The 19,094-nt window shown below is 31.6% G+C and overlaps 1 long non-coding RNA gene and 2 other non-coding genes across 3 annotated transcripts; 1 reads left to right on the forward strand and 2 right to left on the reverse strand.

Annotated features, from left to right (window-relative positions):
• Positions 1 to 1,349: 1,349 nt before the first annotated feature.
• LOC127114883 (uncharacterized) lies at positions 1,350 to 6,480 on the forward strand. The gene is made up of 2 exons (XR_007800616.1): positions 1,350 to 3,904; positions 6,371 to 6,480. It is a non-coding gene; the product is annotated as an uncharacterized LOC127114883 (long non-coding RNA).
• On the reverse strand, positions 2,127 to 2,276 carry LOC127114886 (U4 spliceosomal RNA). The gene has a single exon (XR_007800618.1). It is a non-coding gene; the product is annotated as a U4 spliceosomal RNA (small nuclear RNA).
• LOC127114884 (U1 spliceosomal RNA) lies at positions 2,895 to 3,055 on the reverse strand. The gene has a single exon (XR_007800617.1). It is a non-coding gene; the product is annotated as a U1 spliceosomal RNA (small nuclear RNA).
• Positions 6,481 to 19,094: the final 12,614 nt, after the last annotated feature.

Raw genomic sequence — 19,094 nt, forward strand, 5'->3', positions numbered from 1 at the left:
CTATATATAAAAGGGGATACAACTATAAGTATTACCCAATTGATATCTAATAACATCTATAACTATTTATAAAGGAGATAGGGGATTTTGGAGTGGCTTATTTTCATTTCTTAATTGCCCTCGACTTCTATTTATAATTAACTAGTTTATTTTTTTGAATTTGATAATTACCTTTGTATTTGATAACCACCTTTTATTTTACCATTCTTATCCTTACCAAATAATTGTTATTACAAGTTGGTCTTTAGTCTTTTTGTGTATAACTGTAAATGCAGTTTCTCAAACTACATCCCCTTGACTTCCTCTCTCTTGATTTTCTTCTCACTCACTTCTCACTTTCCACTGGATGTACGGTTTCTCAACAGAAAAATGCAATTGGCAAAAACAAAGAAACTGCATGCTATGATGAAAGACATTAGATTGGAAAAAGTAGAGAGGATACATTTCAGATTTTTTTGATAAGAAAAGCACATGCATGTTATGAAAATGAATTATTATTTTAAGAAAGAAAACAATTGTGCATCCTAATTTCTGAGATTAAATAACAAAAATGTATTGGGATTCTCCCCTGAATGTATTAGGACATGCAACTTCACTAGGTACCATGAATGGTTTCATAATCCTATTAAGAAAGTATGGAACACCAATTATTTTGTCTTTAGGTATCCAGATCTTCTTGGATCCTTTAGTGTTAGTCCTATAGGGTTTCTTGTCCATCAATGTTTGAAACTTACAAGTTTTTAACATTGATCAATATGTGTGTATCATGCCCTATTTTTTAAGCAACATGAACATACCACATAGATTGGTGCTTATGGAGTGTGAACTTTAATAATAGGTTCATTCTTTGTACACAAATGACTATTCTTTTGTTTTCACCAACACCATAGGTCATTAAAGCTATATTTGTTGGACATGTATCTCCAAACACAAAAGGGATCATGAATTGCGTGGGTCTAAAAAACGATGTTCAATTGTAAAAATCTTGATATATAAAAATGTTTAAATTACTTTTTTTTTTAAAAATCAAAATAAATAAAAGAAAGAAACTCAAAGAGACGAAGAGATGAAAATACAACAAAAGAAAATAAATAACTGAAATGTAAAAAAATATAGAAATAGAGAAATGCACCATCGATTTATACATGTTCAACCTAATCATTTGGCGTACTCCTGTCCCCAAGAATTTATTCTTGAGAGTTTCCACTATATGAGATGTGAATTTTTTATAGGTTATACCCACAAACCTTCTTACAACCAAATAAAAGAATTTACACTGACTAATTCTTAAATCAATCAAGAGATTTTGCACCAGGCTAGTCTCAGGACCAAATAATTCTGTAATTCTGTAATCTTTTTACCCTTTTCATCTCATGCCTTCTGTAAATCTTTCTGTTTCCTTGTCACTTTACAAGTGAGAAAACAAGATTAAGAATTTGTTATGCTGGCCTTTGAAAATCATAATCAAATCACTCAGCAGATGCTTCAACTTTAGACAAATGGAATAATAAAAGAGACTCTTAGACCCCTTTGATTTTTTGATGATTAACTAGTTTTTAAACACTATCGGTTGTCTCCTTCCCACTGAACTTGTTACTTTTTATACTATAAGTGAAATCCAGTGATTGGATAATACGTTTGAGATCTTGAGATGTTCGGCAGTGGTTCAGTTTGTATACTCTGTATGCTTAATCATTATGTTTGAAAAAGTTAAATTGATCACCTTGTTGTGCAATAAAGAGTACTTTTTGTTTCATCTTTCATTGGAATTTGTTTTTGGTGAATGAATGGTCAGCTGACCTGCGTCTTTACACACTAAGGTAAAGCCTCTTTGTCTTCAACGAGATTCTTTTGTAAGCTTTAGCCATGGTAGATTTTGATCAAGACATTCTGTAGAGAGACTTACTTAAGATAAAAGATGGAAAAAATCATTCAGCTCAATGCTGTCATCATAAGTCATAACAATATATATGTTGAAATTCATTTTAGTGAAGCCTCTCTTTGTGATGAATGATGTCATCATAACAATTTATCTTTTGGGTCAAGCAAAAGAACTGGGCTAGATATAGTAAAGGGATGGGAGAATTCCAATTTTTCAATATTCAAAATTTAGGCTAAAATTGTAGGACTTTACCCCTAAGGGAGTCCTTCCAAAAATTCTCAAAGGCTTGAGTTGCCTCAAGCCTAAGAGGGGGTTTGGAAATAGTTTTCAACCAGCAATAGACGCGCCTCGGTTAGAACCTCACTAGCTGCGTCATTGCCCCAAGCGCAAAGATGATATTGAATGTAGATTAAACTTCTCTTTATATAATTTTAAACTCATCTAATTCCTCTCATAAGCAATGTGGGACTAAGAATATCTGCGGTCAAATAAATAAACTCAAACAAAAAGTATAGGTAGTTGGTTATTAAAGGTATGGTGATAAGGTACATAAAAAATTACGGGTATATAAAAATCATATCAGAGTAACCTTATTTCAGTACCTATAATCTGTCATTTACTAGTACTAAACAGTTGTAAGTGAAAGCATAAATGAATAAATCGGTTGAATTTCTGCAATAGACACTGTAATATTAAACTAAAATAGAATTTTTTTATTAACGACTTCAGTACAAATATTAAGAAATCAGTGTCAAATTTATTTAAGAAACATTGCTACAAATATACACAGTATATATAAAACAAGCCTGTTATAATATTTATAGAATTAGTGCCAGCACAAGTGTCTTTAAAATTAAGATGAATACAAAGATATATTTGTTTCCATATTGATGATGTTTGCATGCCTATTATGTGTTTCTTGCAGATCTTCATCTAATTCAGAAACAAAGAAAGAGGTCTGAACGTGTTAGTTTTGCAAAGCCAGAAACAAATATTTAGTAACTTCAATTGGGAGGGGGCCGCGCGAACGCAGGCCCCCACAGCAACAAATTATGATGTAGGCTCCACCACTTGGGTAGACCTTAGGCTAGCACCCCTCCTAAGTGCAATGGAGGTCACTTGACTAGGCCATAGACCTTGATGATCATCCATTGACCCCATCCAGGTAAGTATGTTACAATGAATCACACACTTGTTCTTTATACCTTATGTTCTGTACTATTCACTCTAACAATTCCGATGTGGTACTTATTGTGAACATATATTTTGAAAGCGGTATGTATTTATATGCTGGCATCACATGTGAAGAATTTTACACTAACTCCATTAGAATGCAAATAGAAAAACTTTATATAATAATATTGCAGTTAATGATTTTTTTTCGCTTCTTAATCTCATTTTTCTTTATGTTTTTCTTGAACAATTCTGTTTTTCAAAATTTAAGCTCTAACTCCTTGAATGCCTAGAGGATGGATACCTTGAAGGCTTACATGAGTTGAAGGGTGCAGTGGTGTTGAATGTTATTTATGTGTTCATTATGCATTTTATTTGTCTCTTTTCCCATCTTTTATGTTGTATCAGATAGTACATTGTTTAGTTTTAGCTCCTTGAATATGAGTATTTGTTTTTGTGCACATTACAACTATTCAATAGTTGCATCTTTTCTAGAAATTAAAGTTTTTTATGCTAAATATGCATTATTAATGTTTGACAATAAGTAATATAACAAAGCTGGAAGAATGAGGAAGAAAGGAAATGAAAAGATATTAGGTGGAAAAAATGGTAAACAAAAAGTTTCTAAGGAAAGGAAGAAGCCGTAATGGGTTTGAATTTACAAATTGACGACGAAACAGTCGGTGAAGGTTGCATGTTTGGTGATGTATCTGAAAAAAGGACAAGCAGGTTAAAGAAATTTTGTTTGTATCGTTTAAATGATGATTTTGTTCGTTATTGTAGAGGATTTATTTTTAGAAGCAAGTAAAAGAAGCAAGGTATGTGTAGAAGATTTATTTTTAAATTTAGGTTTAAAGACAATCAGATGCATGGTAGCAGAAATGCATTTTGTGTTAGAAATAATTTCGAAAAATAATTTGAAATGATTTCATATGAATGAGAAAGAAGCATAAAAATATTTGTTTCCATATTGATTAAGAAATGTTTGAAATAAATTGATGATGTTGCATTGCATGTATGTTTTGTGGGTTTCAAATGTTGTGTAAATGTTATAAATTCTTTTAATTACATAGATGAATTTAATGTTATCTATTAAGCAAAGTAGCTAAGCCACCTCCTCAACATTTTCAACGTTCAATGGTAGTTTTTCTTAATTTTAAGTATATGGATTTAATCTTATTTGGTTAAGGAAAATATATTTTTTAATATCTTACAAATAGAGATGAATTGAGGTTTTTTAATTTCATTCATTTTTGTATTTAGTTGGTCTAATTTTTTTGCCTCATGAGTCCATTATGATAAGTTCCTTTTAATTAAACTTGCTATAAAATCTTAAGTGGTTGAGAAAGTAGCTTCCAAAATACTTATTTTCAATGGATGATACATCAGTGCAGTAACGCACAATATTTGGCTATAACTTTAGAATTTTCATTAAGTAATCTTCTTTGATTACCAATATCCTTCGAGAAACTTATTTATGCACAATTTTCCTAAGCAATAAGGATCTTTTGAAGAAACATGTTACAGAAACTTAAGTGGTCAATAAATTTAATTTCTTAAAAATAGACGTATCAAGGTATCGAGGTTTTGTAATTTTATTCATTTTTTTTGCTTTAGTTGGTCTAATTGTGCCTTTTGAGTTCAACGCGATAAGTATCTTTCGAAGTAAATTAAGCGATTGACAAAGTAGCTTTCTAACATACTTATTTTCAACTCATGATACATTAGTGCATTAGCTCACATCATTAGTTATATATTTTAGACTTCTATGATCACCAATATCCTTTAATATACTTATTTTATGCACAATTTGTCTGAGCAATATCTATTAAAATTAGAATCTAAATTACATAGCCGTTCAAAATATTAGATTGGATCTTCGTGTGCTTTAATATTTAATATTTTCAAGGGTTAAATCTTAAATAAACTTATTTTAGTGTGACGGCAAATGATGAAGGTGTCTTAGCTTACTTATTTATAAGATAATTAGTAACAAATCTTACGCACAGAATGTTTGAGGGAATTTAATATTGGACACTCAAATATGTAGGTACGCATATGTTAGATTGTTTGAGGAAATTTAATATTGGACACGCACTTGATAATCAAATAAACAAAAATAAGAATTATGTTATCATGAAATAAAAAAGAAAATTTCAAATTTTAAACAAAATATGCATTGACATTAAACTAAATTAAATATAATATCCTTAAAAAGATGTGCAAACTTATTATGAAAAATATGAAAAAGTTCACATCAAAAGATATTGAAATAAAAAGATAAAACAAATGAAAATATATTAATTGAGATAGAAATTAAATAAAAATGTTAGAAATTATGTTAGAAATAATATTAAAGTGGTTATAAAATATGTAAATGTTGATATATTTAAAACAACATAAATAAATATTGTGTTAAAAAATAATTAAATTTGAAATTTAAAAATGTATAGTAATAACTAATGAAAAATTGAAAAAGTTGGAAATTATGAGTGAAAAAAAGGATGATATTAAAATAATAAGATATAGGATAGTAGAAATGATGAAAGTACAATGTGTAAAAATAATGATACATGTAAATATGATATAGTTGAGAAAGAGAAAGTTAATAAAAAATGAGGTAATATTTTAATTGTAGTTGATGGGGGAATTGGGCTTTGGAAAAAGAAAAATGGGCCCGTTGTAAATTTATAAATAGCATTAGGGTTTGTTTATATGCAAATAAATCACTTATTCAAAGGAAGTAAAATAGAAAGTGATTGTCCTAACTATGGCTCCACCGAATTCCATAACTTTGTGTAGTAAATATGCTAAAATTCAGTCGTCATATGTTTTCAAATAATGAGAAATAAGCAAAGATATATTCGTTTTCATATTGATTATGAAATGTTGCAAATAGATTGATGATGTTACATGTCTGTTTTGCATTTCTTGCAGATCTTCATCTGATTCGGAAATAAAGAAAGAGTTGATTCAGCAGAAGCTGGACGCGCTTTAAACAGAAGTTGTTGTTGACAATAAGTAATATAACAAAGCTGGAAGAATGAGGAAGAAAGCAAATGAAAAGAGACTAGGTGGAAAAAATGGTAAATAAAAAGTTTCTAAGGAAAGGAAGAAGTCGTAATGGGTTTTAATTTACAAATTGACGACGAAACAGTCGGTGAAGGTTGCATGTTTGGTGATGTATCTGAAAAAAGGACAAGCAGGTAAAAGAAATTTTGTTTTTATCGTTTAAATGATGATTTTGTTCGTTATTGTAGAGGATTTATTTTTAGAAGCAAGTAAAAGAAGCAAGGTATGTGTTTTTAAATTTAGGTTGAAAGACAATCAGATGCATGGTAGCAGAAATGCATCATTGTGTTAGAAATAATTTCGAAAAATGATTTGAAATGATTTCATATGAATGAGAAAGAAGTATAAAAATATTTGTTTCCATATTGATTAAGAAATGTTTGAAATAAATTGATGATGTTGCATTGCATTGCATGTATGTTTTGTGGGTTTCAAATGTTGCGTAAATGTTATAAATTCTTTTAATTACATAGATGAATTTAATATTATCTATTAAGCAAAGTAGCTGAGCCACCTCCTCAACATTTTCAACGTTCAATGGTAGTTTTTCTTAATTTTAAGTATATGGATTTAATCTTATTTGGCTAAGGAAAATATATTTTTTAATATCTTACAAATAGAGATGAATTGAGGTTTTTTAATTTCATTCATTTTTGTATTTAGTTGGTCTAATTTTGCCTCATGAGCCCATTATGATAAGTTTCTTTTAATTAAACTTGCTATAAAATCTTAAGTGGTTGAGAAAGTAGCTTCCAAAATACTTATTTTCAATGGATGATACATCAGTGCAGTAACGCTTAATATTTGGCTATAACTTTAGAATTTTCATTAAGTAATCTTCTTTGATTACCAATATCCTTCAAGATACTTATTTATGCATAATTTTCCTAAGCAATAAAATTAGAATCTAAATTACATAATGCTAGAACACATTTATTTATTGAAGTTATGACAATCAGTTCTTCAGAAAGATCGAGGTATTACGCTGGATCTTCCTTTGCCTAGTCATGTGTTTCAATATTTAGAATTATCAATGGAGCAAATCTTAAATAAATTTATTCAATGTGACCGCAATAAGGACCTAGCATGTATACTTATAAGATAATAACCTTAGTATCGCTCATCATGTATCCTAGATGTTCAGCCTACACTTTATTCTACACAAATCATAATTAATGTTCAAGGCCTATTATTATTGTCAGGCTTAAGCATTTTTCAAATGTATCATATTTTCAACATCAACTTATTTTATACAATCAAAACTTAAACTTGATTGTAGCCTAAAAAAATATTTCTATAGCAATATGGTCATAACTCATTACCAACTTCCAATACATGATAGAATATCCGAGAATCATTGTTTCCTTTTAACAATTTTGTAGAAAACTCAATTTGCATAGTGCAAAACTATACATGTGATGACAACATGAACACATATGATATTGATACACATTTACAGAAAAGATTTTAATAAAAATAGATGTATGTGCAGACCTAAACATTAAAAACTAAATTGGAGGGGTTGCACAGACACAAACTCTCACGTCAACAAATTATGATGATGGCGGTTCTATTTGAGAACACCTTAAACTAGCAATACTCTAAAGTGAAATGAAGGTCATTTGTCTAGGTCATGTTTCTTCATGATTACTATTGATCCTATCTGGGCAAGCATGTTATATATCTCATGATCCATATTATTCATGCTAAATATAAATAAAATACAAAAAGAAAAAATAGAATTTATCTTGTTAAAATACTCTTTATTGAAGGTCTTAAACAATTTTTATTGAATGATAATTAGTTTCAGAATTAATATAAAGAATTTTAACTATTTATGGTGTCAACAATTATAATTATAGAGGAATAATAAAGATTAAATGAAATTCCAATCAACAGGCATGAATTCAATGATTATGGATCATCAACCTTCACACTCTCGCCTCGAAATAGTCTTTCTTTGCTGAAATTTGGGAACCCTAGTGTGCAACCAAAAATAGAACCCTTAAACCTTTGTCTTGCTTCTTATTAAATAGGTGTTAATAATGAGCTTTTAGGGTTGAAACAATATTAAGAACAAGCAAAATTTTCCATTGCATTGCATGTAACATTGTCATAGTTTATTTGTTGTTTTTTCGTCCTTTTACAATCAGAGTTATACTTCAACTTCATCATGAAAATTATAACTATGTACGGTAGCTTTCATTTTCCATTGGTTTCACTTCGATTAGAATTAAGAAACTCTATATATGATCAACATAATGCACACTTGTTAAACATATAAATCAAACAAATATGTTGCACCAAGCATTAGGTATGTTGTGTTATCTTGTTTTACTTGTCCGACCTCTGTCAGATTTTCGTAACGCGTCGTGTTAATGTGTTTGGCATTGTCCATTTTTCCTATTAGCTCTCAATGATGATTGCTTCATCAACTCATTTTGTGCATAGTATTATGTGTTCCACGTTTAATGTCATTTTCCTTATTTCTTTAAAATATTTTCTCCACTTTTGTGCGCCACACTCGCTCTAGTATGTCACTATAACTCTTACCATGTAAACATTGTATAACTTTTTTTACTAGAGTGATTTTAACTTGATTCAGTCTTTTCACAATACTTTGAATCTTGTCATATTTTTGCTATGTTTCATGCAATGTTTGCTAAACATATAATTGAAATACTAATAATAAACTTTTAAGAAAATATAGTATGACAGAGTTTCCTCGCCCTTCATACCTTTAGAATAACCAATAAAGACACACTTCACAACCTTAACATCAAACTTGTCTTACTTAATACATGCAAACACCAAAACTCCAAAGACCTTGAAAATAAAGTAGTCAACGAGTTTCGCACTCCAAACATACCTATGTGAAAAAAATTTGATTATATTCATCATTAATATCAAGTTAAGTTATACTTTTTACAAACCATCCACGTGTTCTAAGTGGAGAATACAAAACTATTATTAAAATTTTCTGATACTAGAAAACCAAAATTTTGAAATTTATGATGCACAAATGTTATTCCAACAAATTATGATGTAGGGTCTACCACTTAGGTGGACCTTCTTCTACTCGCACCCTTTCGTGAACACCTATTGACTCCATCTAAGTAAATAAATTATAATGTTTCATACACTTTACTTTTATATCTTATGCTCCATACTTTTAAAACTTATAATGTGAGACTTTATCAAACATAATTTATGCTCAGTTGTCACCATTTTATACACCAATACACATATTTTTCATTATCATTAGAATCAAATAAAATATATAACCAACCATTGGTTTCACTTCGATTAGAATTAAGAAACTCTATATATGATCAACATAATGCACATTGTTAAACAACCATATCACACAAATATGTTGCACCAAGCATTAGGTGTATTGTGTTATCTTGTTTTTACTTATGCGACCTCTGTTAGATTCTCGTAACGCGTTGTGTTAATGTGCTTGGCATTGTCCATTTTCCCATTAGCTCTCAATGTTGATTGCTTCATCAAATCACTTTGCGCATAATATCATGTGTGCCACATTTAATGTCATTTTCCTTATTTCTTTAAAATATTTTCTCCACTTTTGTGCGCCCCACTCGCTCTAGTATGTCACTATAACTCTCACCATGTAAACATTGTATAACTTTTTTTACTAGAGTGATTTTGACTTGATTCAGTCTTTTCACAATACTTTGAATCTTGTCATATTTTTGTTATGTTTCATGCAATGTTTGCTAAACATATAATTGAAATACTAATAATAAACTTTAAAAAAAATATAGTATGACAAAGTTTCCTCGCCCTTCATACCTTTAGAATAAATAATATAAATACACTACACAACCTTAACCTCAAACTTGTCTTACTTGATACATGCAAATGCCAAAACTCCAAAGACCTTGAAAACTAAGTAGTCTACGAGTTTCCCACTCCAAACATACCTATGTGAAAAAAATATTGATTATATATCAAGTTAAGTTATACTTTTTACAAACCATCCACGTGTTCTAAGTGGAGAATACAAAACTGTTATTAAAATTTTCTGATACTAGAAAACCAAATTTTTGAAATTTATGATGCACAATAGTTATTGCAACGAATTATGATGTAGGGTCTACCACTTAGGTGGACCTTCTTCTACTCGCACCCTTTTGTGAACACCTATCGAATCCATCCAAGTAAATAAATTATATTGTGTCATACACTTTACTTTTATATCTTATGCTCCACACTTTTAAAACTTATAATGTGAGACTTTATCAAACACAATTTATGCTCAGTTGTCACCATTTTATACACCAATACACATATTTTTCATTATCATTAGAATCAAATAAAATATATAACCAACCATTGGTTTCACAATAGTTATTGCAACGAATTATGATGTAGGATCTACCACTTAGGTGGACCTTCTTCTACTCGCACCCTTTTGTGAACACCTATCGACTCCATCCAAGTAAATAAATTATATTGTGTCATACACTTTACTTTTCTATCTTATGCTCCATACTTTTAAAACTTATAATGTGAGACTTTATCAAATACAATTTATGCTCAGTTGTCACCATTTTATACACCAATACACATATTTTTCATTATCATTAGAATCAAAGAAAATATATAACCAACCATTGGTTTCACTTTGATTAGAATTAAGAAACTCTATATATGACCAACATAATGCACATTGTTAAACAACTAAATTACACAAATATGTTGCACCAAGCATTAGGTGTATTGCGTTATCTTGTTTTTACTTATGCGACCTCTGGTAGATTCTCATAATGCGCCGTGTTAATGTGCTTGGCATTGTCCATTTTCCTATTAGCTCTCAATGTTGATTGCTTCATCAAATCACTTTGCGCATAATATCATGTGTGCCACGTTTAATGTCATTTTCCTTATTTCTTTAAAATATTTTCTCCACTTTTGTGCGCCACACTCGCTCTAGTATGTCACTATAACTCTCACCATGTAAACATTGTATAACTTTTTTTACTAGAGTGATTTTGACTTGATTCAGTCTTTTCACAATACTTTGAATCTTGTCATATTTTTGTTATGTTTCATTCAATGTTTGCTAAACATATAATTGAAATACTAATAATAAACTTTTAAAAGAATATAGTATGACAAAGTTTCCTCGCCCTTCATACCTTTAGAATAACCAATATAAATACATTTCACAACCTTAACATCAAACTTGTCTTACTTGATACATGCAAACGCCAAAACTCCAAAGACCTTGAAAACAAAGTAGTCTACGAGTTTCCCACTCCAAACATACCTATGTGAAAAAAATATTGATTATAGTCATCATTAATATCAAGTTAAGTTATATTTTTTACAAACCATCCACGTGTTCTAAGTGGAGAATACAAAACTGTTATTAAAAAATTTTGATACTAGAAAACCAAAATTTTGAAATTTATGATGCACAATAGTTATTGCAACGAATTATGATGTAGGGTCTACCACTTAGGTGGACCTTCTTCTACTCGCACCCTTTTGTAAACACCTATCGACTCCATCCAAGTAAATAAATTATATTGTGTCATACACTTTACTTTTATATCTTATGCTCCGTACTTTTAAAACCTATAATGTGAGACTTTATCAAACACAATTTATGCTCAGTTGTCAGCATTTTATACACCAACACACATATTTTTCGTTATCATTAGTGAACACCTATTGACTCCATCTAAGTAAATAAATTATATTGGGGATTGAACTCGTACCCTATAGCAAATAAAAATAGTTTCCTTCCACTCGGTTAATGATGTTTAGTTGTTAATTTTTGGAATCGAAATTATATAATATATTTATAGTTAAAGCAACATTATTCCTACAACATCATATTTCTATTCACTTCTTAACACCAATTCTCTCGTGATAATTTATAAAATAGCCTTGTAATATTTTGAAGTTAATTATTCTATCCCTTAACAATATTTTTAATCTTATTTTCTTTTTAAACATAAATTTTTGATATATTAATATTTTATAGTTCAGTATTTAAATATTTATTATATGCTCATTTTATTTATTATTAAATTTTTGTGAAAAATATAACATGTTATTTTAAGTCGTTTGATATATTATTATTTTTATATAGAAAAATATATTGTTTATTTTTAATCTATAATAATACTACAATTTTATCACTATGGTAATCTCCTGGATATTCTCAACACAGAAGTTAATACAACAACCCTTCATACTCTTACATAGTTCTATGACTCTCTGTTGAGGTGCTTTACTTTCCAAAATTATCAGTTGGCTCCAACTCAGGAGGAATATTCACATATCTTGAGGGTTGAAATTCAGAATCATGTTCCTTTTGTCAGTACAATGGAGTTTCTTAAGTATCATCATCTAGCTAAAGTCATTCATTTGGAGAAGAAATAAGTGGAACTAAACCTCAAACTCAAGGGTGAAACTCATGGTTTTACTCTGAAGTTTCTGGTAGACAGACCACTACCTTTGCTGATGCTAGAAGTTGGAGTGCTTTCAATGATATTCTTGCCTTGCTCGTATATGGGATTGTATTGTTCCCTAACATGGAAGATTTTGTGGATTTGACCTCTATTCACATCTTTATGACCAAGAATCATGTTCCGACTTTTCTTGCTGATACTTACTATTCCATTCATGCGAGGAATCAGAAGAAGAAGAAGGGAACCATTGTGTGATGTGTTCCTATGTTGTAGAGATGGTTCATGTCTCATCTACCAAGCAATGGTCCTTTTGTTGACAATAAGGGCAATCTTAAATGGTCTTAGAGGATCATTCATGTCTTTGATAACTGAAGATATCTCATGGTACTCTCAAAGTTATGACGATGTCAAGATCATTATTAATTGTGGTATTTTCCCTAATGTGCCTCTCTTAGGTACAAAAGGTGGAATTAACTACAATCCAAGATTGGCATTGCAACAGTTGAGCTACCCGATGTTAGATAAAGCAAACTCCGAGCAGTTGGAGGATTTTGTCTTGTGTGAAGGGGTTGACAATGTAGAGTTTCAGAAAAGGATTATTTGAGCTTAGGGAGAGATTTGCCGCCAAGGAAAGGCTGAACTGGGAAAGAATAATTGTATAGCAAAGGAAGCCTACACACAGTGGGTCAAGGAGAGGGTCAAAGAAGTTTTGTTTCCATTTCTACCTGAGCCTTCTATGAACATCAAACCTGTTGAGCTTGTTGTTGTTCCTATCTCCGAGATTGAAAAATTCAAGGAGGTTATCAAGGTGTTGGAAAAGGAGAATGATGATCTCTAATCTAACATTGGTAAACTCACTTTGGATAGGGAAAACTTGAAGCTCAACCTTAATTAGAAGAGGGAACGAGCACTCAAGGCAACTAATAAGGTTCAAGAAGAACAATACAAGATGAGGAAAGTAAGTGAAGCTTTTAAGGGAACTTATGACAACCTTTATGCCAAGAAGAAGCAACTTGCCGAAGCTCAGTACAAAGCCAACAAGATAGAGATAAACTGCAAAAATCGGCTCAGAAAGCTTCAAGACCGATTGGATAGTTGCAAGAAAGAGTTGAAAGAAGAACAGGGTCGTGTCAAGTAGCTAGAAGTTTCTCTTTCTCAATGTCAGAATGAATTTGGCAAGAGGTTTGAAGAAATCCGAGAGTTGAAGAGTCACGCACACAAGAATATTGAAGATACCAACATTCTCAACCAAGAGGTCACTCATTGGGAGAGACACAACCGTCATCTTCAAGTTCTTTTGGATCAGAAGGAATCCTTCCTGGAAGATTTGTTGAATGGGCCTAATCATACATTGTTGCATAACCTTATCAATGATGCACAATACTAGAATGGCAGACATGCACGTCTAGCTCAGTTTGTTGTTCACTCACTTGAAGATATACTCGAGCTGTTGAAGGAGGCCTATGATGTTATGTTTCCTTACAACACTCCATTGGTTGTATTTCATTTTATTTTTGTCTGTAGAGTTGTATTTGAGAGGTTTCAGGTTGATCACGTTGTAGATCATTTAGCAGACTGTTGAGTTGTATTTGTATTATTTATTCTTCCATATCGAATAAAATGAGTATTTCCCTTTATTTGGGCACTATCTTCTATCTTTTTTTTATGCTCTATGATTACTCGTAATAATAGATAAGTCATGTGATTCCTTAGAAATCATAAAATAATAATAATAATAAAACTTTTTGCATGCATCATCATCATTCACGCATCATTTTGCATTTAATAAAGACAAGACCAATGAACTCATTGTTATTTGGCCTTCAGTCAGAAGAACTACTGTCGTCAAGCTGACTTTCCGGCATCCGTACAACACCAACACTAATTAGAAGATAATCATGGATTAATTGGAAGGAAATCAAGCTACTATAAGGGAGGATATGATTACTATGAGGATCTAAATGTGTCAGCTGATGGAAGCAATGCAAGTTATAGCCAGGGGCCAGGAAGAGATCCGTCAAGATAATCTGAGAGTCGATTATAATAATCTTGTTGTGACAATTCCAATGAATCCATTGGGGGGTAACAATGCTCTAGTTGTAACTCAACCACCTCCCGAGGGTGGTCCCTTTAACCAGAATGTTTGTCATACTTTCAACATCCCTATCCATGGGGGAGCCCACACTGAGATAGATGATCATCAAGATGCCTTTTTCATTCCTAAAGATGATTCAGTCAATGATGCCTATGGGTCCTCACCTGCTAAAGTGGAGAAGAAGTTATGTGTTCTAGAAGAGAAAATGAAAGCTACTAAAGGTTTTGGTGCCTTCGGTTTGGATGCTGCAGATATGTGTTTGGTACCCGATGTGAAGATTCCTGCCAAATTCAAGATCCCAGATTTTGAGAAATACAAGGGGGTCAGCTGCCCAATGACCCACGTTCGATCTTATTGCAAAAAGATGGCCACGCAATCTGACGGTGAAAAGTTATTAATTCATTTTTCTAAGACAGCCTTAATGGGGCTTCCCTCGAATGGTATATGCAGTTGGAACGTACGCAAATACGCATTTAGAGGGAGCTAACTGAAGCCTTCCTGAAACATTATCAGTACAATACAACTATGGCTCCAAGCAAGACTTGCCTTTAGAGTCTTACTCAGAAGTTAGAGGAATCATTCAAAGAATATGCCTAACGGTGGAGAGATCTGGATGCCAGAGTTCAACCTCCTCTTTTGGAGAGATAACTGGTAGACATGTTTATGAGTACCCTTCAAGGGCCTTATTTGGACAGAATGGTGGGGAGTTCATCTTTGGGGTTTTATGATTTGGTAGTCGCTGGTGAAAGAATTGAGAATTGTTTCAAAAGTGGGAAAATTCAAATTCATGTTGTTGTGTCAAATGGGGCAAAGAAGCCTTATGCTGGGTTCACTAAAAAGAAAGAAGGGGAGGCGAATGCTGCCTCAACCTCTAAAGAAAAGGGCAACGCTTATATGGTGCCTTATTATCTGGTTGCAGAGGTGACTCCTAGTCCGTATCAGCAACAAGTTTTTGTGATTCCTGTTGGACAACAACCTATGCCATATCACCCACATATGTAGTATCAACAAACATATGCTCCTCAATGTCAGAACTACTATCAGCCAAACCAACAAAGGCAGAGAAAGCTTGAAATAAAATTTGATCTTATCCATATGCCATATAGTCAATTACTTGCTCATCTACTCTGAGGCTCATTGATCTAACTGAGGGAATTGGTACCTCCTCCAACCATTCTTCCTCCTAGTTACGATGCCAATGCAAGATGTGGATTCCACTCTGGTGCTCCCGGGCACACTATTGAAAACTGCAAAGCTATGAAGCACAAGATACATGATCTAATTAGTTCTAAGGTTATTTTGTTCACACATAATGGTCCTAATGTCAATGACAATCATATGCCTCCTCATGTCAGCCATTATGTGAGTATGTTGGAAGAGTCTGGAGAACGTAGCTTGGTGTAAAGAGTTGATGAGATGAAGACCTCCTTGACTTTGGTTAAAGAGAAGTTATTGTTGAATGATGTGTTTCTGGGTTGCCCGCCTGATTGCGAACAATGTTTGTTGAACCCTCAAAAGTATGAAGAGTTGAGATGGGGTATTCAACAATTGATTAACCAAGGGACTTTTGTGGTGGAGAAGGTTTATGATGAAGATCACATGGCTACTTTAAAGATTCCTTACAATCCTTTTCAAATACCAGTATCATCCAGTCCAATATTACTTGACACATTTATTAAAAATAAAATTAAGATGATAAATATTCATTTTCAATATGTTTTAGTAAATTATTACTTAAATATAAGAGAGAGAGAGAGAGAGAGAGAGAGAGAGAGAGAGAGTGAGAGAGAGTATTATGTTCAATTTTTTAATGTTGATTACTCAAATTTAAATATTAATTTACTAAAACATGTTGAAAGTGAATATTATTACTTAAATATAAGAGAGAGAGAGAGAGAGAGAGAGAGAGAGAGAGAGAGGGAGATATTATGTTTCACCTTTTTTAATGTTGATTACTCAAATTTAAATAATAATTTACTAAAACATGTTGAAAGTGAATATTTATCATATTAATTTTATTTTTAATAAATGTGTCCAAGTAATGTTTTTTTAATAGGACATATGTGAAAAACATCATAAAAGGTATACACACGTTAGCGCAATAAAAAAAGCGGACAAACGGGCATCGAAGTGCCCGTCTGAACGCTAGTAAAAGCATAAAAGAAAAGATTAAGTATAACTTACTTTTATGTCGAAGCAAGTTTCAACATTCTTCCGTCTCAAGTCCTTACATAATTGGAAGATTTCACTGTGTTCTAGTTTGGGTGTATATTAAAGCAAAAGAAAATTATATTTAGTTATGATATAAAGAATAAAATATAATCTTGGTATGTCATGTAACCAAAATGGGAATCAATGTGTGAGCCATTTTTTTAATGTACTTAATAAAGACATGCGGGTGTGATAAAAGAATTTTTTTGAAGACTACATTTTTTGTGTAGTCACATCTTCTCCTTTCAAATTTCTTTCCCTAGTTAAAACTCTTGTCGTAGTCTGTGAAAACACCCTGGATAAAGCCACATATAATTGCCCATGAGTAAAAACATGTCATGGAAGATATATTCCAACATTTGGAATGGTTTGTCCTTGTGATTTATTATTGTAATTGCAAAACTTAGTCGCACAGGAAATTACTTTCTACTAAGGACAAAAGGCAACTCATCACTTGCAGATGTTTTTATTTTAATTACGGGCAAAAAAGCTCATTTTCCTGCGTTATTTTCTGTCAAGATTTTCACATCCACATATTCATAAATAAACCATGACACAATAACCGCGTCCCATTACACAATCCATATCTAGGATCTAGATTTCGTAACAACATCAATGGTGCATCTTTTTATCTTTAGAATATGTGATGGCAAAACCTTGTGTAATGAGTTTAAGAATTCTTGCTGGTATAAATTATGATTATCCCCTTCAACCTCGTCAAACAACAACAAATTATGTTCTTCTCCTGGAAACTGGTCGATAATCATATCATTAAATTTTTAGACATCATCATTTGTTGGTGTCAAAATAGCTCTTTGTACCATATATGGGGCATCCAACCATGCAATTCTAAATCAGGAAAAATATGTTGGATAAGTACTTGTATGGAATATTCACCTTCCCATGGGATTACAATATGTGAAGGTAACTTTACCATGTCATCTGGTTTGGTAGGTTCAACACCATCACTAATGCGAATAAGAAATTCTACAAACTATTAATCATGCAATGATCGCATATTTTGACGCAAACGCAAAATTGGTTTGATCCCATAAATGAGACTGAACAATACACGCTGAAATCATTTGTGCCTTAGTACCTTTTCTTACAACAGAAAGAACTTGACGAAAATCTCCTCCCATTATCAGAACTTTTCCACCAAATGGACATTGTTGCTACAAATGTCTTGTAATGATCGATTTAAGACTTCTAAACAAATTTTGTTTGTCATTGGTGCTTTATCCCAAATTATTGCGGCATCAACTCTATTGAGATTTGCAAGATCTTTTTGCTTTGAATACCACAAATGGAACTCGGTTGTATATCAATAGGTATCTTAAATCGAGAGTGTGTAGTCCTACCACCGGGTAACAATGATGCAACTATACCAGATGATGCAGTTGCCAAGATGATTTCTCCTAGACTTCTTAAACTTGCCATTAATGTTCGATAAAAGAATGTGGGTATGAAATTGGTAAAATAAAATAAAATGACATAAGAATATTTTAAGATGCCTCAATTCTAATATTTTAATATTGCATGATTTAAATTTTATGTCACTTGAGTAAAAGCTACATTTATTTGACACAAAATGTTTTTGAACATACCTTGAGGACGACATGATGATGCACCATTTTCTCTGGCATCCATGTTAACATATGATATTAATGCATCCTCCAAAGCTTCACCAACATCCATATCATCTGATACAAAAATAAATATATATATATATTATATATAATATATATATATAGATAGATATATATTATATATATATATATATATATATAATATATATATATTATATATAGATATATATATATATATATATATATATACACACACACCACACACACACACATGTGTAAAAATTACTAATCGCATACTTAGAATAATATCCCTTATACTTGTATCAGATTGACTCATGTTGTTTAGTTGATTAAGTGATATGCAATTATGATCTGCGGGTTTAAATATATATAAAATGAGATATGACGAATAAAGAAATTATACAATGTAATATATAATGTCTATATTGATTTTCACCAACCAAGTGTAACATCATTATATGTGTAATTCTACTTGGGTCGGCTTCACTGTCATGAGTTCCTTGAAAGTGTGATCTTGGAAAAGTCATATTTGTAAAATTTTGAAATGGAACTCTCGACTGACTGTTTATAGTGCGAGATGTTTGAGCTTGTTTCTCTTACTC

The sequence above is a fragment of the Lathyrus oleraceus genome, unplaced genomic scaffold (assembly GCF_024323335.1).
Source record: "Lathyrus oleraceus cultivar Zhongwan6 unplaced genomic scaffold, CAAS_Psat_ZW6_1.0 chrUn0734, whole genome shotgun sequence".
Taxonomy (NCBI): Eukaryota; Viridiplantae; Streptophyta; class Magnoliopsida; order Fabales; family Fabaceae; genus Lathyrus; species Lathyrus oleraceus.